Genomic DNA, 26,758 nt, shown 5'->3' with positions numbered 1-26,758 from the left:
GGTAAGTCATGTCCATTGTGTCCCTAAGAAGGGAGGTATTACTGTCGTTCCTAATGAGAAAGATGAATTGATCCCGCAAAGAATTGTTACAGGTTATAGGATGGTAATTGATTTCCACAAATTAAATAAAGCTACTAAAAAGGATCATTACCAGACATACACATTTAACCATCAAACATACACATTTTTGCTTTCTAGATGGTTACTCTGGTTTCTCTCAAATACCTATGTCAAAAGAGGATCAAGCAAAGACCACTTTTACTTGCCCTTTCGGTACTTTTGCTTATAGACGTATGCCTTTTGGTTTATGTAATGCACCTACTACCTTTCAAAGATGCATGATGGCTATATTCTCTGGCTTTTGTGAAAAGATTGTTGAGGTTTTCATGGATGATTTCTCCGTTTATGGGTCTTCTTTTGATGATTGCTTGAGCAACATTGATCGAGTTTTGCAGAGATGTGAAGAAACTAATCTTGTCTTGAATTGGGAAAAATGCCACTTTATGGTTAATGAAGGCATTGTCTTGGGTCATACAATTTCTGAAAGAGGTATTGAAGTTGATAAAGCTAAAGTTGATGCTATTGAAAAGATGTCGTGTCCTAAAGACATTAAAGGTATAAGAAGTTTCCTTTGTCATGCCTCTGACTAATATCTTACAAAAAGATATTCCTTTTGTCTTCGATGATGATTGTGTAGAAGCATTTGAAATACTTAAGAAAGCTTTGATTTCAGCACCTATTGTTCAGCCACCTGATTGGAATTTACCCTTTGAAATTATGTGCGATGCTAGTGATTATGCCATAGGTGCTGTTCTGGGACAAAGAGTTGATAAGAAACGAAATGTTATTCAATATGCTAGTAAAACTCTAGACAATGCCCAGAGAAATTATGCTACTACTGAAAAAGAATTTTTAGCAGTTGTATTTGCTTGTGATAAGTTTAGACCTTATATTGTTGACTCTAAAGTAACTATTCACACTGAACATGCTGCTATTAAATATCTTATGGAAAAGAGAGATGCGAAACCTAGACTTATTAGATGGGTTCTCCTACTACAAGAATTTGATTTGCATATTATTGATAGAAAGGGAGCTGAGAACCCCGTTGCAGACAACTTGTCTAGGTTAGAGAATGTTATTGATGGCCCACTACCTATTGATGATAGCTTTCCTGACAAACAATTAGCTGTCAAAAATGCTTCTCGTACTGCTCCATGGTATGCTGATTATGCTAATTACATTGTTGCTAAATGTATACCACCTAGTTTCACGTACCAGCAAAAGAAGAAGTTTTTCTATGATTTAAGACATTACTTCTGGGATGACCACACCTTTATAAAGAAGGAGTAGATGGTGTTATTATACATTGTGTACCTGAGCATGAACAAGAACAGATCCTACGCAAGTGTCACTCCGAGGCTTATGGAGGACACCACACTGGAGATAGAACTGCGCAGAAGGTATTGCAATCTGGTTTTTATTGGCCTACTTTCTTCAAGGATGCTCGTAAGTTTATCTTGTCTTGCGATGAATGTCAAAGAATTGGTAATATTAGTAGACGTCAATAAATGCCTATGAATTATTCACTTTTGTTGAACCATTTTATATTTGGGGCTTTGACTATATGGGACCGTTTCCTTCCTCTAATGGGTATACACATATTTTAGTTGCTGTTGATTATGTTACTAAGTGGGTAGAAGCTATTCCAACCAGTAGTGATGATCATAACACCTCTATTAAGATGCTTAAAGAAGTTATTTTCCCTAGGTTTGGAGTCCCTAGATACCTAATGACTGATGGTGGTTCAAATTTTATTCATGGCGCTTTTCGTAAAATGCTGGCTAAGTATGATGTTAATCATAGAATTGCATCTCCATATCACCCACAATCTAGTGGCCAAGTAGAACTGAGTAACAGAGAGCTTAAATTGATTTTGCAAAGACTGTTAATAGATCTAGAAAGAATTGGTCTAAGAAACTTGATGATGCATTATGGGCTTATAGAACTGCATATAAAAATCCTATGGGTATGTCTCCATATAAAATGGTTTATGGAAAAGCATGTCACTTACCTCTCGAACTAGAACATAAGGCATATTGGGCCATTAAAGAGCTCAATTATGATTTCAAACTTGCCGGTGAGAAGAAGTTATTTGACATTAGCTCACTTGATTAATGGAGAACTCAAGCCTATGAGAATGCCAAACTGTTCAAAGAAAAAGTTAAAATATGGCATGACAAAAGGATACAAAAGCGTCAGTTTAATATAGGTGATTATGTGTTGCTTTTCAACTCTCGTTTAAGATTTTTTGCAGGAAAACTCATCTCTAAATGGTAAGGTCCTTACGTTATCGAGGAGGTCTATCATTCCGGTGCCATAAAAATCAACAACTTCAAAGGCACAAATCCGAAGGTGGTGAACAGTCAAAGAATCAAACATTATATCTCAGGTAATCCCATAAATGTTGAAACCAATGTGACTGAAACCGTAACCCTGGAGGAATACATAAGGGACACTTTCCAAAACGTTTCAGACTCCGAAAAGGTATAGGTATGTGGTATGGTAAGTAAACCGACTCCAAAACAGTTCTAATAGCAATTTTTTCTCTGTTTGGGATATTTAAGAAAATAGGAAAATAAGAAGTAGTCCGGGAAGGACACAAGGCGTCCACGAGGGTGGAGGGCGCGCCCCCTGCCTCGTGGGCACCTCGTTTGCTCTCCGGACTCCGTTTTCTTGCACGATACTTCTTTTTCTCGGAAAAAATTCATTATATAATCTCCCACCAGTTTTGACCCTCGTATCACGCAAATATCCTCTGCTTTTGTTTCGAGCTGTCTTTCTGACAGATTTGGATCACCATGACGTCTTCAAGCGCTCCCAAGGACAAGTTTTTTGAGAAGGTCATCAACCCCTACCTCGCGCAAGTGTTGCAACACCCTCAAACCATTGAGATGCGTGAGGGGGTGCTGCACATCCGCGATGTTGAGGGACCAAGGAGGACTGGAAGCATGGAGACAAGGCTTGAAGCAATGGAGCAACAAGTTTTCAAGTGCCAGGAGATGGTGGAACGTGAACTCGATGCCAACCACATAATGATCACGGAGTTCACCAACAACCACAAGCTGGATGCCGAGAACATTGGGGAGACCATCTTCAAGCTTCACGAGAAAACGGAGCACCTCCAAGCCCAGATCTATGAACTGCAAAACCAAAACTGTAAGTATGAATACAGATTCAAAAGGATGAGTTTGGCTGCAGATTCGAGGATCCCGGAGACTCGATCATCCTTTTATGATGGTGAGTCTATGCCTTGGAAGATGGACCACAAGCCTACATCATCAACAACTCCATCATCTCCATCATCATCACCTCCAAAGAAGGAGACATAATCACATGGGTATGGGCACTCCCCTTGGCAACTGCCAAGCTTGGGGGAGGTGCCCCGGTATCGTATCACCATCACACTCCTATCTTTACCATTTTTCTTAGTTTGATCCTTTTGGTAATATCTTGATCTAGTAGAATAAAGTTTTAGAATGATCTAGTTTTGAGTTTTGCTTTATGATTCCTCTATGTAATTGAGTCCGTGAGCTATATATAATAAAGATTAGTCTTGAGTCAAGGGTTTTGCTATCTTGCTATGATCTTGAGGGAATAAAAGAAAAACAAAGAATAAAAAGAAATAAAGAGATCATATGGATCTTATGGAGAGTAATGACTTCACATATTAAGAGTATGATGAATAAAAGTTGTTGAGAGTTGGCAAACATAGTTTTGGTCATCGTTGCAATTAATAGGAAGTAATAAAGAAAGAGAGGTTCTCACATATAATATACTATCTTGGACATCTTTTATGATTGTGAGCACTCATTAAAATATGACATGCTAAAGAGTTGATGTTGGACAAGACAACATAATGGGTTATCTTTTCTTACATCCGAAATAAAGTATATTGTCATGGATCATCCAACATGTTGAGCTTGCCTTTCCCTCTCATGCTAGCCAAATTCTTTGCACCAAGTAGAGATACTACTTGTGCTTCCAAATATCCTTAAACCCAGTTTTGACATGAGAGTCCACCATATCTACACATGGATTGATTAAGATCCTTCAAGTAAGTTGTCATTGTTGCAAGCAATAAAAATTGCTCTTTAAATATGTATGATTTATTAGTGTGGGAGAAAATAAGCTTTATACGATCTTGTGATGTGGAAGAAATAAAAGCGACGGACTGCATAATAAAGGTCCATATTACAAGTGGCAATATAAAGTGACGTTGCATTAAGATTTTGTGCATCCAATCATAAAAGCACATGACAACCTCTGCTTCCCTTTGCGAAGGTCCTATCTTTTATTTTTGTCTTATATCTTCATACAAGGGTCTTGGTGATCTTCACCTTTCCTTTTTACATTTTATCCTCTGGCAAGCACATTGTGTTGGAAAGATCCTGATATATATATATACATAAACACTATTCTGATCACAGGATGAGAATAATATTCTGATCACAACCTGACCTGCCCCGCTAGTAGTACGTTGAACTTCCCTGTGAACTAGGTTGAACTTCCGCCAACATTGCCCAAATGGGGCTTGCAATATACCGTTGGAAAGCTATGGACATCAGTATCATGACCCAACTTAAATTTTTGGCAAAATATAAGCGGTTTAAGAGTAGTTTTGAAAACCGTTTTTTCTTCACACAAAAAACGTGAATCGTATTTTTGATCATTTCTAAACCGGTTATCAGAATGAGGCATATAATATGGCGTTGGAAAGCTGCTGCAAAACCGCTACTTCCACGTGTTGAAAGTTTTCTCTAATTCTCTATGGTTAAAGAGTAATTTCAAAAAACGTAAAATTTCGCAAACCGAACAGCCGAGTTCGTATTTTTGACGTCATTCCTAAACGTCTAATCCAATTGAGGCATATGATACGGCGTTGGAAAGCTTATGAAAATGCACAAATTTTGCATGTTGAAAGTTTTTTCTAATTTTGAACGGTTTAAGAGTAATTTAAAAAATGGTACAAGTCCTATCGAGTTTGTATTTTCAAGCTAATTTTTTAACCGCGCGTCCGACTGCAGCAAATGATATGGCGCTAGAAAGCTTGAACAAATGCGAAACTTTTTGGTATGTATTATTTCTCCCGATTCTTTACGGTTTTAAGTCAGTTCTGAAAATGGCAAAAAACGTATTTTCTCCGTATTTTGTACAAACTTTGTCGGAATGATGCAAATAATATACCGTTGAAAAGCTACGGAAAATCCGAAACTTTTTCCTGTTGACAGTTTTCTTTGATTTCCAACCGTTTTCAAGTAATTTCAAAAACGGCGAGATCATTCGTTCTGCCTTTATCGCAAAACAGATTCGTGAAAAATGCATCGCGTGAAGTGCCTGAACTTCTCGGTATGAAACCTTGAACTTCACTCTGTTTTTCACGTGCTTTTTTTGCCCGTAGCTCTTCATCCACGCATCGGAACACTCACCGGAATTGAGCAAGTGATATCCCGATGAAAAGCTTCTGTAGACACGCAACTTTCCCGTGTTGATCATTTTTTCATACTCGCAACGGTTTTAAAAGTTTTTCATCTGAAATTCATTCGGTGTAATAGTTGACCTTCCAGCTGTTTTCACGTTGAACTTTTGTGACGTATTTTCATTTGTAATTTTCTTATACATTCGTCAATGTCACACAAATGATATTTCTTTTGTACAAACCTTTCTCACAATAATTTTTTTAAGTTTCTTCGACTGAGGACTTTGAACTTACACAAATGATTTCCTACTGTTTTGAAGTCGAGATCATGATTTCTGCCTTCATCGCGAATGGAAATACACTGCGTGAAGTAGTTGAACTTCTCGTGCATGTCTGTTCGAACTTCACACTATTTTTAACGTGTTGTTTTTTGCACTGCGTGAAGTAGTTGAACTTCTAGGACGTGTCTGTTCGAACTTCACTCTGTTTTTGACGTGTTGATTTTTTACGTGGTGTTTTTTGCACTATGTGAAGTAGTTAAACTTCTGTGGCATCTCTTTTGAACTTGACCCTGTTTCACTTTTTTTGTATTTTTTCTTATATGAAATACACACCATGTAGTACGTGAACTTTCGGTTGTTATCACTTTGAACTTCTCTCTGGTTTGAGAGAATTATTTTAAAACACAAAAAATAACATATTTTTTATGTATTTTGGACATCTAAATACACGGTGAACCTCTCTTAGAAGAATTTTTCAACTTTTCCTCGTCGAGCACTTGAACTTCTAGCAACCATTTTTTCGTTTATGAGTTGTTTCTACAAGTGCAAAAAATGGTGTTGTGTTTTTTATTTTTTGAACAGGTAGATCCTATGTTTTAATAAACTCTGAACTTCTTTGTTATTTCAATTTGAACTTCACCTTTCTATATTTTGAGTAAAGAATTGTATTCGGTTTTTATACGAAAAAAATCGAACATGGAAATACAAGGTGAACCTCTCTCGTAAGAATTTTTGAACCTCCCGAGATAGAGCACTTGAACTTATTTCAACAAACCTTTTAAGCTTTTATTTTTTTATATTATTATTCTCACCCGAAATGCATTTTTTGCAGTACTTGAACTTCTCGTTGTTTTCATCATGAACTTCTGTCGCATTTTTGTGTATACGTCGAATTACACACAATTGAAGGTCGGACGTCATTTTTTGCCATTTTTGAAAACATGTAGTTGGAGGTCGGACGTCCCGCAATATAAATTCTGAACCGTTCACGAAGGTGCACGTGAACTTCTTGCAACAAGTCTGAGTTTTTTATATACTTCGAATGATGAGGACATCAATACAATTGTTACACCCACAGCCCCTGCTGCTATACATACTGGACCAATTACTAGAGCTCGTGCACGCCAACTAAATTACCAGGTACTTTCGTTTCTTGGTAATGATTCTAATGTTCATGAGAATATGATGTTGCCTAAATTGGATACATTTGTTTTGCTTACAAATGAAGGGCCTAGCTTGGAGAAGGATGAACATTGGAGCAAGAACAAGCATGGAGATGATGGCATGCGCAAGGGGAACAAGAACGGAGTTACAAGTGATGATTTCAGGACTTTGAAGCCACCATAATGGGTGCATGAAGCCTTGGACGAAATATACAAGATGCCACTTCATAAATTTCGTCCCGAGGCTATTTTAGGTGCTGCGTCACCTTATTATTGGGTCAGGCCCATGTAATTTCGAAATACATAAGTATAGGCTATTTTTAGAGTCCGTATGTGTGGGGAAACAAGAGATAGGGTTGATTTCGGACCCCTCCACCAAGGGCCACGAAATTCCCCCCTCTTCCTCCATATATACAGCCCTTAGGGCATCGTTTAGACTTTGGGTTTTGTTTAGATTAAAAGTTCGCCATAGCTGCAACTTCGCGTACTTCGTTTGTGTTCAAAGACCAGACAAAGGCGTCACAGAACCCCACCTTGATCAATAAAGCTTTCATCTTATATTCGCAATATCCAGATTGCAATCTTAGTTTCTTGCTTGTTCTTCGTTTGCTCGCAGGAAACAGACCCTCGTGGTCAGGTTGATCGTGCTCCGGCGTGGTCAATAACCTCTCGGAGTTGGTTTAGCGATTGCTAAGGCGCGACGTCCTCGCACGTTCGTAGTCGGATCGTCAAAGTCGACTTCCACCAAAGCGAAATCCACCATCTCATCGAAAGACGGGACACCTTTGCCTCTATCAAGATGATGAGGACATCAATACAATTGTTACACCCACAGCCCCTGCTGCTATACATACTGGACCAATTACTAGAGCTCGTGCACGTCAACTAAATTACCAGGTACTTTCATTTCTTGGTAATGATTCTAATGTTCATGAGAATATGATGCTGCCTAAATTGGATACATTTGTTTTGCTTACAAATGAAGGGCCTAGCTTGAAGAAGGATGAACATTGGAGCAAGAACAAGCATGGAGATGATGGCATGCGCAAGGGGAACAAGAACGGAGTTACAAGTGATGATTTCAGGACTTTGAAGCCACCATAATGGGTGCATGAAGCCTTGGACGAAATATACAAGATGCCACTTCATAAATTTCGTCCCGAGGCTATTTTAGGTGCTGCGTCACCTTATTATTGGGCCAGGCCCATGTAATTTCGAAATACATAAGTATAGGCTATTTTTAGAGTCCGTATGTGTGGGGAAACAAGAGATAGGGTCGATTTCGGACCCCTCCACCAAGGGCCACGAAATTCCCCCCTCTTCCTCCATATATACAGCCCTTAGGGCATCGTTTAGACTTTGGGTTTTGTTTAGATTAAAAGTTCGCCATAGCTGCAACTTCGCGTACTTCGTTTGTGTTCAACGACCAGACAAAGGCGTCACAGAACCCCACCTTGATCAATAAAGCTTTCATCTTATATTCGCAATATCCAGATTGCAATCTCAGTTTCTTGCTTGTTCTTCGTTTGCTCGCAGGAAACAGACCCTCGTGGTCAGGTTGATCGTGCTCCGGCGTGGTCAATAACCTCTCGGAGTTGGTTTAGCGATTGCTAAGGCGCGACGTCCTCGCACGTTCGTAGTCGGATCGTCAAAGTCGACTGCCACCAAAGCGATATCCATCATCTCATCGAAAGACGGGACACCTTTGCCTCTATCATCGAACTTCTATGTTATTTTAAATTGAACTTCTTAGTCTTATTTCTTTGAAAAAAATATGTTTTCAAATAAGCATCAAGCATTTTTTTAAATTGAACCTCATACTTTTATTTTCCCTAGAAATGGGAAGAATTTTGGATTTTTCATATACATCGATTTTTTATATCTTGATTTAAATTTAACTTCATGATTTTATTTCTTTGGTAACAAGGAAATATATATTTTATAAATACCGAACTGCTCTATTTTTGTAAATTGGACTTCTTGGTTTCCTAGTTTTTTAATAAGTATTTAACCGGTTTGTTATTTAAATTTGAACTTCGAAAGTTTTTTTCTTTAGAAATGGTGAAATCCTTTTTATGAATTTTGAACTATTCTATTTTAAGATTTTGAAATACTGCATTATTTTATTTTGAACTTCTTGTTTTCATTCTTTAATAAGCAGGAAATTTTGAATTTTGTATAAACATCGTACTGCTCCCTTTTTTAATCGAACTTCTAGGGTTTTTTTCTAACGGAGAATATATCCTGTTTTTATTTAAAAAATGAGATGCCTTTTTTTCATTCTATCTCCTTGGGTTTCTAATAAACTTTGAATTTCTTTGTCTTTTAAATTTGAACCTCAAGGTCTTTTCTTGAAACGAGGAAATCCTTCTTTTTATAGTTTTTGAAATGATCATTTTTTAATTCGAAATTCTAGGTTTTTCACTCGTGTGCGCACATTTTTTAGAGAGAGAATAAAGTATGCGTACATTTTTGTGAAGTAAATAGCAAGAGATAAAAATATAAGGATATGGTGTTGAGAGCAAGCCTATTGCTTTGGCCAACACACGTCCAACAATCCTACAAGCACACACGCACACACACGTCCTGTAACCACTCAGGAGTTATGTGAACCACTGTGACGGCCGGTGTATAACTGTAGTACAACTTGGCGTACATCTGTAGTAGAATTTTCATGGTCGCTGACATACAACTGTAGTAGAACGTAGCGTATAGCCGTAGTAGAACTTCACCACCACCGGTGTTTAGTCGTAAGTAGAACATATAGGTGTAGTAGAACGTCTTGTGGTGATAACAGGTGCAGGTGGCGCGACTTGCTACTGCAGAAGCAGTCAGCAGAAGGAGGGCTGACTCGGCAACGGAAGGCTTGCGCGTGCGGATTCAGATTTGCTTGCGCTGGATACTGAACGAAAGGATTCTGCCTGTGACCGCGGTGGTCCAGCGACGCAAGGTGAGTGGCATGGCGAAGGGAGTCAGAGGAGCCAATCAAACACCTGCCAGTTTAGATCAATAATTTTTTGTCAGTTCAAAATTAAGAGTAGATAAGCAGCAAGACTAGCATATTTCCCCTTTTTGTTTATTTGTAGAAGATGTACATTGGTATTGCTGTTTGAAAACGAACTCTGCTGATGTTTGAAGACTAACACATCTAGTTGAGTATTCTACAAACTTGTCCATCCGCTTCAATAATTCATAGCATTTGACCATACAAATTCAGAGTGCATTCAATAGTAGGAACGACATGACACCATCAACTGTCGACTAAATCTAACAGCCTACCATCAAATTATAAACAAGTGAGGTCGCGATGTAAAACATTGTTGATCTAGAATTATTTTTTCACCTGCTAGTACCTTTTGCCTGCAGCTGCTTGTTGCTGCTTGCTTGCCCGCCAAAACCAACACCCACGTGCCAAGAAATGTTGCTGCCGCCGGCCAAACTGTCAGCTGCACAGGTATGTTCGCTTGACAGTGCACTGGTTTCACTCGACAGATTGTCACTGGCTTTCCTTTAAGATGACGCGGTCTACATCAACTGGCTATTTGAGGAGAGGATTCACACATGTAGTGAAGAAACAGAAAATGGCGCCCGTCATGGATGGTGCGCTGGCGAGAATAGCATGGTTGCAGCGGGATCCGAGGGACATTGCGCCTATGAACTTACCTGGGCTTTGTCATTAAACGGTAAATTGCGCCTATATCCGAGGGACATTGCGCCTATATCCGAGGGACATTGCGCCTATGAACTTACCTGGGCTTTGTCATACTTATGGGGGTTGGCTTTCATTTACATTCATGGACATTGCGCCTATATCCGAGGGACATTGCGCCCGTCATTAAAAGTAGTTTTATCGCCTTTTAATGTTTTTCTAGAGATTTTAACAAGTGACTATATACAAAGAAAAATGAGTGAATATATACTCTAAAATATGTCTACATATATCCGTATGTTGTAGTTCATTTGAAATGTCTAGAAAGACAAATATTTAGGAACGGAGGGAGTACAAATGCCCATGCGTTGCACCGTGCGAAAAAAGGCACAACCAACTTCATATGCCATTGTGCATCATTTTTATACCCAATTTTAATAAATGTCGATAACAAGGTTAAACATGAAAAATTCTTATTTTTAATAAAATTTAACATTTTCATAAAAAATGGGACACTTTTTAAGAATAGTTAATGTTTTCATGAAAATTGAAACATTTCTCTAGAAAAGAACATTTTTTATGGAAAAAAATCTATTTTGAACAGATGTTTTTAATGAAAAGAATGTTTTTTTAGTTGTACATTTCTAGATGGACTTTGTTTTAGTAAAAGATGGAACTTTTTTTGGGAATTTTTTAGTTCTCTAAAAAATGCGACCATATTTTGTTAAACAAAGATAGTGTGAACATATGTAAAACTGTGAACATTTTAAAGCTATTTTTACGGTGTTAATTTTTTTACAGATATTTTTTGTAGCCTTTTTGTTAGGTAATTTTTACATATGGTTGTTTAGTGGGAAGAGTTTATTCTTTTCTTTAACTATTTGGGTTTAGCCCAAACAAAGCACTTGACGTTAACTTTTATTAAAATAAGGACGCACGAACTCATCTTCCTTATCGTTCCCCATTTCAAGTCTTCCTTGTTGAAGTGCTCTGCGCCGCCGCCACCCGCGTCATGTCTACCTCCTTTGTCGACATGGACCTATCCCTTCCTCCCATGGTGGGCCGTAATGGAGGGTTCCCCATGGGGTTAGGGGGAGGGGTGCGAGTAGTCGCCGTTTGGTGCCCTGTCCGGTGTGTTCGCCCTGTCCATCACAAACCCTACCAGTTGCGGTCGGAGTTTTTGTTTCGTCCAAAGCAGCATATATGACCATGAATGTAAATGAAAACATTAAAAGGCGATAAAACTACTTTTTGCCGAATAATACGCCACCGCAATCACTGGAGTCTAGTTAACAATTTTAATGGAAACTGAAGCCATTATCGAATATATGCACACAATAATAAAAGCACCACAGTAGCAACTAAAGGGTTTGATTTCAGTCAAGGAATATAGCATTACATCAATAGCAAAACATGATGATATTTGTGGAAAATAATAATAAGAGCACTACAACTGCTAGTAAAAACAATATTATCCAACATGATAATTTGAACCAGCACATAGGACCACCATCAACCACAACATACTGTTAAACAGTACTTGTCTAAATTTTATGAAAGCTAGAAACAGAAATTCATTTACAGCCAACAATTTGTGATTGACCCTACTGGTCTACATCCAGTGAATTATGAGATACCATTTCTTTTCCTACATATCTAAAGGCACCATCAGGGATGCCAGCCAACAGAAAAGCTTCTTTTTTCAGAAATAGCACACATGTCCTGCTTTGATAGAATGGAAGTTAGCACCACCAAGTAAATCAATCTTAGAAAAAGAATAAAGTTTCGAGATGAGCTTACATTATCAGTTTGCACAAATGTATTGTCATATATTTTCTTACGGATTCATATTGGAGAATAAAATTGTCCCGGAATCAACAAAATGTTCAGATTACTTTACAAAGATCATCATTTTTTGTTAATATGAAACCTTATGAATCGTATTTCCTCAAATATGTACATCTCCCAGCCGCGAGTCACCACCTCTCTTCCGTCCATTTTAGAAGCTTCGCCATTCACCATGACGCCTCTGAGCCACCGCCATCAATTTCTTTGAAAACTTTGATAGAGAGATTAGATAGATAGATAGTGCACTAAAAGAGAAAAAATTCATAAGAAAAGTAATGTATACACCTGATATCCTAACTACCAAGAATCAAACTGTGGTAAAACAAAACTAACACATACCATGGCTATCCAACAACACAGAGTAGTGACAAATCTGAACCGGGTCCCCTTTCCATAGGATCTGATATACCTTCAGGCAGATTAACTCTAGGTGTTCTATGAACTCTGAAAGTGTGAATCAACTCATGTGCAACTTTTGACGATGGTGCAAATGGAGAGGCTTCACAAGATTGGATCCTTATCCTGCTATATACTGTAGTACAGTTAAAGCAAATAAGCTAAGAAATTAGACAGCAGGATGAAGGTGCACCACACCATCCAATTCTGAAAAGGTGGCGGCTAATGGTCTTCCTCATTGAATCCATAAGGAGTATGCTTTTCTATCCTTGAACTAAGCTGAAACTCAAGAACTCTAAAATCTGAACGAAAAAACTTGATTTCTTGGAAGGAGGGCCATTGTACCAAATCGTGTTGCCTCGCCCGTGCATCACCGAAGCTGGGGCACACATTGGAGCAGTGGCATTTGCGACGCCCAGCAGCGGGGTCACATCTCATCCCCATCAGCTCAAATCAAAACAGAAGGCAAATTAGCCAAGACAGTTAGAAGACTTATTTAACCCGCACATGGTGCACTCATACATAAGAGAAGACCCAAGCAGAGCGATCAAGCCGTGCAATTCAAGTTATTAAAATACTAATTAGTTATTGTATTTGGATGGACAGTCTTATGTAAAACATTTAAATAATACGTAGTAGTTTGCAAGGAGCATATACATACTATTTTTCAAATGGCGTATATATAAGTATACAACTGATACTACTTTAACTGAAAATAAACCTACCCTTGCCCATCATAGAGCATGTTTTAATTTGTTCACGACCTCTACATTTTATTCAGAAACAAGCATGCACCAAGATACTCACATAGAAAGCAGAAACCTCTCTTTCACAGGGCTATTGTTTCATCTAGCTCTAACATATCCTCTCTTTATCCCTTTTAATAAGTAGTATAGTTGATGACATACAGACTTAAGAAGTAGTTGATGATAGGTACAAATCGATGACACTTTAGTATGTACCTCAGGTCAGACGAAGTTTCAGCAGATAGTAGAGTATGTGCAGACAGATTTCTGGCGAAGTCAGACGGTGTACAGCCATGGCGCTGTCGGAAACTTGAGGCGCAATGATGAGCAAAATAACTACAGATTATCCCAAAGAGTTAGAACACGAAAAACTATTTGACCTTGCAATAGAATCGAAAGGGTTCGGCAATGTGCACATCTCTCTCTGCTCTCTCTCTACCTCACCTATCTCTTTTTTCTCCACAAGTTACAAAACCAAATAACTGAATTTGCTGGCCCAGTATATCATTTAAAGATTAAAAGAAACTCAAATCCAAGATCAGTTGCCGTTCATGACCTCTGCATTTTATACAGAAACAAGCATGCCCCAAGATACTCACATATAAAGCAGAATCCTCTCTTTCACAGGGCTATTGTTTCATCTAGATCTAACATATCCTCTCTTTCTCCCTTTTAATAAGTAGTATAATTGACGACATACATACTTAAGAAGTAAGTAGTTGATGACAGATACAAATCGATGACACTGTAGTATGTACCTCAGGTCAGACGAAGTTTCGGCGGACAGTAGAGTATGTGTAGACAGATTTCCGGCGAAGTCGACGGTGTACAGCCACAGCGCTATTAGAAACTTGACTTGAGGCACGACGATGAACCAAATAACCGCAGATTATCCCAGAGAGTTAGAACACGAAAAACTATTTGACCTTGCAATAGAATCGAAAGGGTTTGATGATGTGCACGGTCATATGCATGAAAGCATCAAATTTGTTTACATGTAACATCAACAGTATATACATGTAGTTGCCTCCAAAATTGACCATATGAGCTTTCAAATGAAAGAACAGAAATGAAAAAGGAACATATAAGAAATGTGAGTTATATAGTATTTTATTACCAACATGGCATCACTCAAAGATAATACTTGTCAAAGAACAGCTTGATCAGGCACAAAGACTTAGACATGTGCAAGAGAAGGGAATCAACACATAAAACTTAACCTGAATCTACCTCAACCATGAGCAAGTACTAGCACTGCTCCTTGCCTTGAGTAAGTGCTTGCTCTGGTTTAGTTTGCCCCAGCACAACAGAGATCAATTCAGCGGATGGCATAAATTTAATATATGTTCTCCTCCTAGTACTAAAAATAGGACTACATGGCTTCCTAGCGAGTTAAAGCTAACAGAGATCAGAGAGGAAACTAATTTCACCAATTTATCACTGTAATCTCTATTGAATACAACACTTTGCCACATCTTGTATTATCTATATGGCATTGCTAAGGTGATTCTAATCTGAAAAAAGAATAAAAAATCCAAGTTTGCCATGTTGAACAGAATCCGTAGTATTGCATGATGTAGTGACCCAAAAATTGGTAGCACTGGTTGGTTCAAACTCATGTGCCGGATGTCCTAAAAGTTCAGACTTGTACTCACATAATAAGGAAATTCAATAATATATCTTAAAATGTAGCTATGGATGGATTGAACAACAAAATGGCTACCTGATAGAGCAAAATTCCATATGCTTTCTGTTTTTAAAATCGGAAAAATAATACGGAGCCTACAACTATAATCTGTCTGAAGCCTGGGATTTTCTTTCACTAAATATGAACCTACTTCAGGGCAATATAGCTACATAAAAGAAGAGCAGTAACATTCTACCAACATAATAAATGGAATCCTCAGTTGGGAAATTCACAGTATATATATTTGAGTTGCAACTTAGCTCTCAGTACACACAGAAGCTCAATCTTTCATATCCTATTTGGCTCTTCACTTGTACGTATATTTACCCCTAATAAACTTATACGTATATATGGGGCAGGAAGAGGCCCGTCGTCGTCGCGGCCGTCCGCCCCCATCGATTGATCTCCTTCAGCCAGTTCTTGTTGCCTGTATGTACGTATACCAAGAATCTACCGGCTGATCCTTGTACGATTATTAAGGAGGGTTGGGAAAATCTTACTACTACTACTCTAACCTGTACCAGGGCTGCCGGTGGAAGGTAGCGTTCCAGGTCGAGCGGGGCGGCGCTCCGGTGGCGACGGCGGCGGGGCCCGGTCGGATCCGGGCGGATCTGGCCGGGGTGGATCCATTTCCAGCGGATTTGGCATGGAGGCGGCCGGTTCCGGTGAGATTGTGGGCCGGCGGCGCCATGGAGGTCCCTTTCTAGCAAGAGTGAGAGAGGTGAGAGGAGATCGAGAAGAAGAAGGAGAAGGGAGAGGGGCGAGGTGGAGGAGCAGCCGGAGGTCCAGCATGGAAGTTCGCCGGCGGCGGGGCGTGGCGGAGGTATGGGGTCGCCGGAGAGGCGGCTTGCGGGCGCGAGGGGAGCTGCGGGCGGCGGCGCGGTCTGGTTCAGGCCCGGGCAGGATTAGAGGTTTTTTTTTTGTAAAACCGAAACATTTTCTCAATTTTAATTTTAATTTAACTTAAAAAGGGACTGCGGGTTCTATTTTCAAAAAGCAAAAAGACTTTTCTGTAAAAACAGCGTGACGGTGAACACGGAGACTCAATCCCTGCTTTATTATTAAAATTAAATTAGGGAAAGATATCTAATTGGATGTAAGTTAGCATGAACTATTATTGTTGACATTACCCTTGAGGTAAAAGGTTGGGAGGCAACACTATAAGCTCCTATCTTTCTCTGTGTCTGATTAAAACTTCATATCCATAAGTATTGCGTGAGTGTTAGCAATTGTGAAAGACTAAATGATAGTTGAGTATGTGGACTTGCTGAAAAGCTCTTATATTGACTCTTTCCGATATTATAATAAATTGCAATTGCTTCAATGACCGAGATTATAGTTTGCTAGCTTTCAATAAAGTTTCTGATTCATACTTGACATTGTGAATAGATTGTTACTTTAGTATAAGAAATCATATGCCAATATTTATATATGTTGCTGTTATAAGAATGATAATGATGCCCTCATGTCCGTATTTTATTTTATCAACATCTTTATCTCTAAACATGTGGACATATTTTCCGATATTGGCTTCCGCTTGAGGACAAGCGAGGTCTAAGCTTGGGAGAGTTGATACGTCCATTTTGCATCATGCTTTGATATTGATATTTGTTGCATTATGGGTTGTTATTACTCATTATGTCACAATACTTATGCCTTTTCTCTCTTATTTTAAAAGGTTTGCACGAAGAGGGAGAATGCCGACAGCTGGAATTCTGGGCTGGAAAGGAGCAAATATTAGAGACCTATTCTGCACAACTACAAAAGTCTTGAAACTCCTCAGAAGTTATTTTTGGAATTAATAAAAAATACTGAGCGAAGAAAATACCAGAGGGGGCCACCCACCGTTCACGAGGGTTGGGGCGCGCACCTGCCTCGTGGGCCACCTGGCAGGCCTCCGGTGCCCATCTTTGACTATATGAAGTCTTTCGCCCTGGAAAAAATGAGGAGGAAGCTTTCGGGACGAAATGTCGCTGCCACGAGGCGGAACCTTGGCGGAATCAATCTAGGGCTCCGGCGAAGCTGTTCTGCCGGGGAAACATCCCTCCGAGAGGGGGAAATCATCATCATCATTCATCCTCTCATCGGGAGGGGGTCAATCTCCATCAACATCTTCACCAGCACCATCTCCTCTCAAACCCTAGTTCATCTCTTGTATCCGATCTTTGTCTCAAAGCCTCAGATTGGTACCTGTGGGTTGCTAGTAGTGTTGATTACTCCTTGTAGTTGATGCTAGTTGGTTTTTTTGGTGGAAGATCATATGTTCGAATCCTATATGCATATTAATACCCCTCTGATTATGAACATGAATATGATTTGTGAGTAGTTACGTTTGCTCCTGAGGACATGGGAGAAGTCTTGCTATAGATAGTCATGTGAATTTGGTATTTGTTCAATATTTTGATGAGATGTATGTTGTCTTTCCTCTAGTGGTGTTATGTGAACATCGACTACATGACACTTCACCATTGTTTGGGCCTAGAGGAAGGCATTGGGAAGTAATAAGTAGATGATGGGTTGCTAGAGTGACAGAAGCTTAAACCCTAGTTTATGCGTTGCTTCGTAAGGGGTTGATTTGGATACATATGTTTCATGCTATGGTTAGGTTTACCTTAATTCTTCTTTCGTAGTTGCGGATCCTTGCGAGAGTAGTTAATCATAAGTTGGATGCTTGTCCAAGGAAGGGCAGCACCCAAGAACCGGTCCACCCACATATCAGATTATCAAAGTAACGAGCGTGAATCATATGAGCGTGATGAAAACTAGCTTGACGATAATTTCCATGTGTCCTCGGGAGCGTTTTCCTTCATATAAGAATTTGTCCAGGCTTGTCCTTTGCTACAAAAAGGATTGGGCCACCTTGTTGCACCTTATTTACTTTTGTTACTTGTTACTCGTTACGAATTACCTTATCACAAAACTAGGTGTTACCGATAATTCCAGTGCTTGAAGAGAATACCTTACCGAAAACTGCTTGTCATTTCCTTCTGCTCCTCGTTGGGTTCGACAGTCTTACTTATAGAAAGGACTACGATAGATCCTCTACACTTGTGGGTCATCAGTGTGCTCGAGCTAAAGAAGTAAGGAAGTACCCCGGTGGAGATGCCGGCATGGAAAGTGACTCTGGAGATGAAGACGTCATCGCCCCGGCAAAGAAGGGCCAACGACATAACAGGAAGCGCAAGGGCAAGACCATTCTTGCCGTCGAGGAATCTGGCAACCCAAGCACCGCCAAGAAGGCCAAGGTCAATGAACCTGGCAAGGAGATTACCGGGTGTGACGCCTGCCGGGACTTGGCGGCTACCGACAAGCCAGAGGGCTCCGACAAGCAATACTTCAAGATTCATCGCACCAAAGGCCATGACCTCCAAAACTACTGTCAAGTTGAGCAGCTGATGGAGAAGCAAAGGGCTGAGTATGAAAGACGAGACAAAGAGAAGAGATAAGATGGTGCTGAGGGATTTGGTAAGAAGCACGGTGGCCGAGAAGGTCGCCACGGCAAAGACAAGCAACAAGAAAGGCCTGCTCGAGGCCGCGACAAGAAAGAGGGTGATGATGATCATGATGATGACGACGAGTCCAGCGAGCACGAGTTTCAGAAAGCTACAGAGGTTATGTGTGTTGATGGAGGCACATCGTTGCATTCTTCCCACCATCAACTTAAACAATGGGCGCATGAGATCAATGTGATGGGGCCGATGATTGACGCCTAGAACCCACTGAAATGGTCCAACACGCCTATCAATTTTGACGCTGAGGATCACCCTGATCGCACAACCGCGGTCGATTGTTTACCGTTGTTGGTTTCATCAACAATCCTCAACCTCAAGGTGACAAAAATGCTAGTTGAAAGTGGGGCTGGTCTGAACTTCATCTCGCCCAACATGATCAAGAGGTTGCAGATTCCTGATAAAGATCTTGAAGAGACAGGTACGTTTCAAGGGCTCAATCCAGGGAGAAGCTAGCCTAAAGGGAAGGTCACACTACCAGTCACATTTGGTGGCGACCTGAACTACAGGATAGAGAAGATCATTTTTTATGTCGCCAAGATCCCGTTGCTGTATAATGGGATCCTTGGTTGTCCAGCATTGGCCAAGTTTATGGCAGCGTCACACTACGCATACAACAAGCTGAAGATGGCCGGCCCAATGAGCATCATCATTGTCGGCTGCGACAAAAGAGATGCGCTCATCTGTGCCGACATACTCTACTGAGAGGCAGTTGTAGCACCTGCCGCCAAAACACTTGCTCCTACCACTAGAGCTCCCGAGGGGAAGAAGGCCGACAAGACCTCAACCACCGGCAAGACTTCTGGCCTCGGCAAGGCCTCTTGCACCCACCCGAGGAGGCGCGTTTGCCGGAGAGCTCCACTGGCAAGAGCAAGAAATCCAAGGCAGCACCACCAGAAACCAAGAAGGTACCTGTCGGTGTCAAAACCGGTGGATCTCGGGTAGGGGGTCCCGAACTGTGCGTCTAGGCGGATGGTAACAAGACACAAGGGACACGATGTTTTACCCAGGTTCGGGCCCTCTTGATGGAGGTAAAACCCTACGTCCTGCTTGATTAATATTGATGATGTGTGTTACAAGAGTAGATCTACCACGAGATCAAGGAGGCTAAACCCTAGAAGCTAGCCTATGTTATGATTGTTGTTCGTCCTACGGACTAAAGCCATCCGGTTTATATAGACACCGGAGAGGGCTAGGGTTACACAGAGTCGGTTACAATGGTAGGAGATCTACATATCCGTATCGCCAAGCTTGCCTTCCACGCCAAGGAAAGTCCCATCCGGACACGGGACAAAGTCTTCAACTTCTATCTTCATAGTCTTGGAGTCCGGCCGATGATGATAGTTCGGCTATCCGGACACCCCCTAATCCAGGACTCCCTCAGTAGCCCCTGAACCAGGCTTTAATGACAACGAGTCCGACGCATATTGTCTTCGGCATTGCAAGGCGGGTTCCTCCTCCGAATAATTTACAGAAGATTGTGAACGCCAGGATAGTGTCCGGCTCTGCAAAATAAATTCCACGTACAACCGTAGAGAGAATAATATTTACACAAGTTCAATCTGCTGACGTATTTGGTGGCGTGACGTCACACCACTACCAAGCCTTTACTCAAATTGTTTTTATTGCACCACCTCAGCGCGTTTAGCGAAGCGGTTTCTTTGGCACATCTTGTCGAAGCAGAGATCGTGTTCCCCTTATTCCGGGATTCCCATCAATACGGACGTGGGTAACCCAACCGCGCCATTGATTGCGGCGCTTGGGGGATAAGCGAGTTTTATCAGACCGGTGGGGACGCATGTTCGTGTCTGCCCATATAAGGGGATAAAGATCCAACCCTTTTACCTGCGCCTTCTTCCTCCTTGGATTATCCATCTCCGCAAACTCAAGCTCCAGCGCCCAAGTCCGCACATCTCACCTCAACCTCCTCCAACTATGTCCGGAGCGGGAGGCAAATGGATGGCCTCCTCCGTCACGGAGGGGCTGATCCAGAAGCTGCGCAACGCCGGATATTTGTCCAGCAACATCGCGCACCGGCTCCCCGACAAGGGAGAGCTCATCCCCACCCCCAGGCCCCATGAGAGGGTAGTATTTCTTCCCCATTTCCTCCGCGGTCTGGGCTTCCCACTCCATCCCTTTGTTCGGGGGCTCATGTTCTACTACGGCCTAGATTTCCATGATCTGGCCCCGAATTTCATCCTCAATATCTCGGCGTTTATCGTCGTGTGTGAGGCCTTCCTCTGCATCCAGCCCCACTTCGGCTTGTGGCTCAAGACCTTCAGTGTCAAGCCGAAGGTTGTGAAGGGCAGCCAAGCGGAGTGCGGAGGCGCCATGGTGGGCAGGATGTCCCACGTTACTTGGCTTGAAGGTACTTTTGTGGAAACCATCAAGGGGTGGCAATCGGGGTGGTTCTACATCACCGAGCCACGTGACCCTGAATGCGCAGCGGCCCCCGAATTCAGATCTGGCATCCCCACACGGCTCACCTCCTGGAAAGAGAGCGGCCAGACGTGGGGTGATTCGGAGGAGCTGACCGGACTCCAAGCCTGCGTCCAAAAGCTAGTGGACAAGAAGCTCAAGCTTATCAACGTAGTCCAAGTCATACTCGTCCGCCGGATCCTCCCATGCCAACGACGGGGCTTTAACATGTGGGAGTTCGATCCGGCGCAGCACCAGACTTTGAGCGGGCTCTTCGACACTACGTATGAAGATGTCTGGAAGGTGCTGTTCAAGGGCGCCGAGGCTCCTGCATCCGCTACCGAAGATCGCGGATTCAGCTCGCAGCGTCCGGCTGACGAGGTAAGTGATTTTGTCCTTTACGGGACGCTTGTTTGCCATAGTTTGACTATATGCGGGATCTAAACTCCCTCTCCTTTGACAGGGCTGGCTGAGGAAGGCCGAACAGACTATCTGTCCGGCCCCATTGCCAGAGGACCCAGCGGACGCCCGCTTGACGGGGCTGCTGGCTCCGGCACCCCATGTGGTGCTGGAGAAGAAGGCCAAGAAGAAGGCCACGGGCACTCGGAAGAGTTCCCGTTTTCAGGTGCTATCGGATGATGACTCCGAGGCAGACTCCTCCCACAAAGGCGAGGGGGAGAAAAAGAAATCCTCTCCCCCAGCGGGGGGAGGGAAGAAAAGGAAGGCCTCTACGATGAGGGAGGCCTAAGGGTCCAAGAAGGGAAAAACTCTTTCCCCGGACTGCTCTGCAGCGCCAATGACGACGATGAGGACTGGCCTCCAAGGGCCAAGCCCCTGGCGAGATCGTAAGTATCCGGACTCCCGAATAACTTCATGGTTTTTCTTTTTTTCCACGCAATGTCTTTCTAATGCCGCATACAACCCTGCAGTCCGCCCAAGGATGATCTTCCCGCTTCGTCGAGCGGGTCCTTAGGTGCGTCGGATATGGATTCTCTTCCGACCGCCTCCACCCCCCGTGATGCGGACGATGCCGAGGTGGGATCCCAGGAAGGGACCCGCCAGGAGGAGGAGGCCCCGGAGGTGTCGCAGGACAACCTCCCGAACTTTGCACCGGACTCGGCCCCGGAACCCATAGTGGCTCCGGAGTCCGGCGGGCGGCCCCTTCGTAAGAAGGGCAAGACCGTGACGCCGGCAGCCTCCGTCCAACCGGAGGCGCCAGATAGCTTGCTGGAGGCGCTCAATGGCGCCTCCATCGAAGAGGAACACCGCACTGTTATGAGTGCGGTGATTCAGAAGGTTCAGCTCGCCAAGAGCGGGCTGACCGAAGCCTGCAGCAGCCTTCTAACAGGCTTTGAGGTAAGAATTTTGATATATGTAAAATAGTACCGCATAGACAGTAGCCCCTGATGCTCGGTTCGGTGTTCGGAAAGAAAAGCCGGACTGAGGATCTAAAAAGATATACGCAGGAGTCATAAAAAATATGTCAATATGGGATTGCAGGCTGCGCTGCTGACCTCTGCCGCACTGACTGCGGAGGTCAATGCTTTGAAGCAAAGCCTCGAGCGGTCCGAGAACGAGCTCGGCCGTGCCAAGAAGCATCTCGAGGACAAGGAAGGTGAGTAACACCTTAGTAAAATTGTACCTTATAGAAAAGGATTTTGGTTGCAAGAAGAATGACAAGGATAACGTGGGTATTGCAGGGGCCACTAACGAGGCGGCTACCCTGAAGGAGGCGGTGGCCGCGGCCGAACGTAATGCGGCCGCGGAGCGCACCGAGCGAGAGAAGCAGGAGGCGCGGGTGGCGGAGGTACAGCAAGAACTCCAGGATCTCGTGAAAAAATATGAGAGCCTGGAGCGTGACTCGAAGACTCGAGAGTCTGAGCTTGCGACGGCTCTTGGGAGTGCCAAAGCCGCTAAGGCCGAAGCCTATAAGGCCCTCCAGGAAACTGAGGCGTTGAAGAAAATAGCGGCGGGTAAGGCATTTTTCATGCAAAGTAAGCATGTGAGTGTGAATTACCTATCACTTACCCGAATTTGGAGCTCTCCAGGAGCGTTCGCAGATCTGCCCCGCAGCGTATCCGATGCTGCCGCTTTCTACAGGGCCGAGGAGGGGAGCTCGAAGGAGAAGGTCTTCTGGTCTCAGTATGCTGAGGCCGGACATCCGGTGCCCTTAGCGACCAGCTGAAGCAGCTGGTCGAGCTCCACAAGGCGGCCGAACAGGCCATGAAGGGCCTCATAGTTCGGCTGTGGCCTAAGGAGGCCATGCCTGGGAGCTACTTCGGCCTGGTGCGGCGGCTGGTGGATGCGTGCCCGTGGGTTGAAGTCATCAAGCACTCCGCCTGTATTGAAGGTGCCCGTCGGGCCCTTGCCCGCGCAAAGGTGCACTGGGGCAAGATGGATGCCTAGAAGCTTGTGACGGACCCGCCACCGCAGGGCAAGGAGCATCGCACGCCCGAGATGTATTATAAGAGTGTCCTGAAGGGTGCCCGCATTATTGCGGGTGAGTGCTCCAAAGATGTAATATTTGAGTAGACTCGCATTTTGTTATCCTGTGCGCTGAAAACTTAGTTCATATGCGCTAAGCAACGCTTGTTAATTTAAAATATTACCTTCTGTGCGGCTGTTTATCAAATATGAGAGATGGCAAGTCGTTGGCTTCAGCCCCCATGCCACGAGTGCTGAGGTGTTCGGGATAAACTTGAGCACTCTTGTTCCCATTTTTGGGTCCATCTAGGGAGGCGCTCAACACAGCGAACAAGGCAACCGGACTTATAATGCTTGAACACTCTCACTTAGCCATAGAATTCTATAATTTTAAATTTCGGCGAAGCCCCTAGTCTTCGGAAGGCCGAATTTGGGGCGCTATCCATGCCTGGGCCGGACAAAAAACCGGCTCCTCACTCTAAGCGACATAAGTCTTTAGGGACTCGCAAAAAACCTCTCGAACAACGACCAACTCTCGCCTCATCATGACGGTCAGTTTTAGCTTTCTCCACTGAGGCGCTCGCCCAGCTCAACCGAGGCGCAATCGTAGTGGTTCTCCCAGTGCTACCTTAGCCGATACAACAGAACGTAAGGTACCAAAACATGGGAGCCGGGCAAACCCAACTATTGACCCAAGACATGATTCGGAGCCGATGCATATAATGCTATAAGTTCGGGGTGCTGCACTTGTGAAAGTGGTCGGACTTATCACACCATGATGCGGGAAACATAAGCCCCTGGTGTATTTAGCCGTACCAAAATGTACGGGTGCAACATGTCATAAATGAACATATGTATAAGAAAGAAATGCAATTGGAAGCAAAAATGTGCTGCATTACTTATTCAAGAAAAACTGCTATAAATGCAGAACGATACAAATGGTGCGATAAGCAAGGGGTGGGACTATTGAACATGTCTCCCTCCAGGGGTAGGCTGCGGAATGGTGCATAAAAAAGATTTAATGCTCGTAATGGAGACCACCTGGATATTCGTTGTAGCCTTTCTCCTTCCCTGGCTGTTGCATCGTGAGTTCGGCAGGTCTGCTGCCGGACAGGGCTTCTGACGAACGGAGTCCTGTGGGTAAAGATAAAAAAATAAAAAAGAAAAAAAAGAACGACACACTTGAGAGCCCCTGGTGTGGTTGATCCGCATTCTGGGCCTATCGTGGTCATGCCCCTCTCCCCATGCCCATGGTATCTTCAGAGCGTAATGGTGTACGCGAAGGACCTGTCTTGACGTTTTGTAGGGGCTTGGGTTGGGGCCGCACTACTACGCGTGCTCAGAACGTGCCAGGTGGCCTTGTTGTAGGTTACTCCGGGCGCGTTTAGCCGTGTCCGGCCGCTTAACGACCGGACTCGATAATTGCCTGAAGAGGCTGCATTGTACTTCTGCCGCGAGAGCCGCTATATGTTCCTCCATTCGGAGAGAACGTTCAGTGTTTCCGTTGACCGTGATGACTCCTCGAGGGCCTGGCATCTTGAGCTTGAGGTATGCATAGTGCAGCACCGCGTTGAACTTTGCAAACGCGGTACGTCCGAGCAGGGCATGATAGCCGCTGCGGAACGGAACTATGTTGAAGATTAACTCCTCGCTTCGGAAGTTATCCGGGGATCCGAAGACCACTTCCAGTGTAACTGAGCCTATACAATTGGCTTCTACACCTGGTATGACGCCTTTAAAGGTCGTCTTGGTAGGTTTAATCCTTGAGGGGTCTATGCCCATTTTGCGCACTGTATCCTGATAAAGCAGGTTCAGGCTGCTGCCGCCGTCCATCAGGACTCTGGTGAGGTGAAATCCATCGACGATTGGGTCTAAAACCAACGCTGCGAATCCGCCGTGGCGGATGCTGGTGGGGTGGTCCCTTCGGTCAAGAGTGATCGGGCAGGAGGACCATGGATTGAACTTCGGGGCAACTGGCTCCATCGCGTATACATCCCTGAGTGCACGCTTCCGCTCCCTTTTGGGTATGTGCGTTGCGTATATCACGTTCACCGTTTGCACCTGTGGGGGGAAACCCTTCTGTCCTCTATTATTCGGCGGTCGGGTCTCTTCCTCGTCATCGCTATGCAGCCCCTTGTCATTGTTTTCGGCAATTAACTTGCCTGCCTGCTTGAATACCCAACAGTCCCTGTTGGTGTGGTTGGCTGGCTTTTCGGGGGTGCCGTGTATCTGGCACGAGCGGTCGAGTATTCGGTCCAAATTGGACAGACCCGGAGTAGTTCTTTTGAATGGCTTTTTCCGCTGACCGGGTTTAGAGCCTCTGAATCCGGCATTGACTGTCGTATCTTCACTATTATCGCCGTTAATGCGGCGTTTGTTTTTGTTGCGACGCGACCTGCCATTACGGTCCTTGATATCCGGACTGCCAGAATTTTTGCTGAGGTTGTTGTTGCGTGCTAGCCAGCTGTCCTCACCCGCGCAGAAGCGGGTCATGAGTGATGTGAGGGCTGCCATGGATTTCAGCTTTTCCTGTCCCAGGTGCCGGGCAAGCCACTCGTCGCGGATGTTATGCTTGAAGGCCGCGAGGGCCTCCGGATCCGGACAATCGACGATTTGGTTTTTCTTGGTTAAGAACCGTGTCCAGAATTGTGTGGCCGATTCGTCTGGCTGCTGAATTATGTGGCTTAGGTCATCAGCGTCTGGTGGTCGCACATACGTGCCTTGGAAGTTATCGAGGAATGCGGCTTCCAGGTCTTCCCAACTCCCAATTGACTCTGCTGGCAAGCTGTTAAGCCAATGCCGGGCTGGTCCTTTAAGCTTGAGGGGGAGATATTTGATGGCGTGAAGATCGTCACCGCGGGCCATGTGGATGTGAAGGAGATAGTCTTCGATCCAAACCGCGGGGTCTGTTGTGCCATCGTAAGATTCAATATTCACGGGTTTAAACCCTTCGGGGATTTGATGATCCATTACTTCATCTGTGAAGCATAGTGGGTGTGGGGCGCCTCTGTACTGGGCGATATCACGACGGAGCTCAAAAGAGCTTTGTCTATTTTGTTCGGCCCGACCGGACTTACTGTGTCCGGCGCACGGTTGTCGTCACGTATCATGGGACGCCCACGCGATCCATAAATCGATCTTGATTGTATTGCCTTATCCTC

The 26,758-nt window shown here is 43.7% G+C and overlaps 1 long non-coding RNA gene across 2 annotated transcripts; it reads right to left on the bottom strand.

Moving 5' to 3' along the window:
• Positions 1–12,093: 12,093 nt before the first annotated feature.
• Positions 12,094–16,123, bottom strand: LOC119324227. 2 transcript variants are annotated; one of them, XR_005156817.1, is made up of 3 exons: positions 14,318–16,123; positions 13,776–13,895; positions 12,094–13,260 (listed from the first exon to the last, which is right to left on the bottom strand). It is a non-coding gene; the product is annotated as an uncharacterized LOC119324227 (long non-coding RNA). The 2 variants fall into 2 exon arrangements; XR_005156816.1 differs by having other exon boundaries at positions 12,094–13,895.
• Between the last annotated feature and the right edge of the window lie 10,635 nt (positions 16,124–26,758).

The sequence above is a fragment of the Triticum dicoccoides genome, chromosome 6B (assembly GCF_002162155.2).
Source record: "Triticum dicoccoides isolate Atlit2015 ecotype Zavitan chromosome 6B, WEW_v2.0, whole genome shotgun sequence".
NCBI classification, from domain to species: Eukaryota; Viridiplantae; Streptophyta; class Magnoliopsida; order Poales; family Poaceae; genus Triticum; species Triticum dicoccoides.
The sequence above is the reverse complement of the archived record's forward strand: the minus strand, read 5'-3'. Positions and strand labels throughout refer to the sequence as shown.